At 44.5% G+C, this 1,099-nt stretch overlaps 4 non-coding genes across 4 annotated transcripts; all 4 read right to left on the bottom strand.

Annotated features, from left to right (window-relative positions):
- Positions 1 to 202: 202 nt before the first annotated feature.
- Pmar_PMAR024940 lies at positions 203 to 275 on the bottom strand. The gene has a single exon. It is a non-coding gene; the product is annotated as a tRNA-Thr (tRNA).
- A 146-nt stretch (positions 276 to 421) lies between these two features.
- Pmar_PMAR024939 lies at positions 422 to 494 on the bottom strand. Its single transcript has one exon. It is a non-coding gene; the product is annotated as a tRNA-Thr (tRNA).
- Positions 495 to 640: 146 nt separating this feature from the next.
- On the bottom strand, positions 641 to 713 carry Pmar_PMAR024938. Its single transcript has one exon. It is a non-coding gene; the product is annotated as a tRNA-Thr (tRNA).
- A 146-nt stretch (positions 714 to 859) lies between these two features.
- On the bottom strand, positions 860 to 932 carry Pmar_PMAR024937. The gene has a single exon. It is a non-coding gene; the product is annotated as a tRNA-Thr (tRNA).
- Between the last annotated feature and the right edge of the window lie 167 nt (positions 933 to 1,099).

Below are 1,099 nucleotides of genomic sequence, written 5' to 3'. Positions count from 1 at the left end.
TGAACGACGACCTCCCGCTTACTAAGCGGGTGCTCTACCAACTAAGCTAAGAAGGCACGATCTTGCAAGTCTAAAGTCTAACCATGTCGTGAAATTTCTCAATGAAACGCATACCACAATTCAAGTGGTGCAACAATTTGGTACTAAATTTCAGTGAAAAATTACGAAATTCAGTCGGTTTTCGACAAACGGACTCAGAGCTAAACTTCTGCCGAAATTGAACCGACGAGCTCCCGCTTACTAGGCGGGTGCTCTACCAACTACGCTAAGAAGGCACGTTCCCTCGAGTGTGGAGTCTAACCATGCCATAGAATTTCACAATGAAACGCATACCACAATTCAAGTGGTGCAACAATTTGGTACTAAATTTCAGTGAAAAATTACGAAATGCAGTCGGTTTTCGACAAACGGACTCAGAGCTAGCCTTCTGCCGGAGTTGAACCGACGACCTCCCGCTTACTAAGCGGGTGCTCTACCAACTAAGCTAAGAAGGCACGTTCCCTCGAGTGTGGAGTCTAACCATGCCATAGAATTCCACAATGAAACGCATACCACAATTCAAGTGGTGCAACAATTTGGTACTAAATTTCAGTGAAAAATTACGAAATTCAGTCGGTTTTCGACAAACGGACTCAGAGCAAGCCTTCTGCCGGAGTTGAACCGACGACCTCCCGCTTACTAAGCGGGTGCTCTACCAACTAAGCTAAGAAGGCACGGTCTTGCAAGTCTAAAGTCTAACCATGTCGTGAAATTTCTCAATGAAACGCATACCACAATTCAAGTGGTGCAACAATTTGATACTAAATTTCAGTGAAAAATTACGAAATTCAGTCGGTTTTCGACAAACGGACTCAGAGCTAGCCTTCTGCCGGAGTTGAACCGACGACCTCCCACTTACTAAGCGGGTGCTCTACCAACTAAGCTAAGAAGGCACGTTCCCTCAAGTGTAAAGTCTAACCATGTCTTGAAATTTCACAATGAAACGCATACCACAATTCAAGTGGTGCAACAATTTGGTACTAAATTTCAGTGAAAAATTACGAAATGCAGTCGGTTTCCGACAAACGAACTCAGAGCTAGCCTTCTGCCGGAGTTGAAC

Source organism: Perkinsus marinus (assembly GCF_000006405.1).
Source record: "Perkinsus marinus ATCC 50983 genomic scaffold scf_1104296951438, whole genome shotgun sequence".
In the NCBI taxonomy this organism is placed as follows: domain Eukaryota; phylum Perkinsozoa; order Perkinsida; family Perkinsidae; genus Perkinsus; species Perkinsus marinus.
This window is presented reverse-complemented; position numbering and strand designations above follow the sequence as displayed.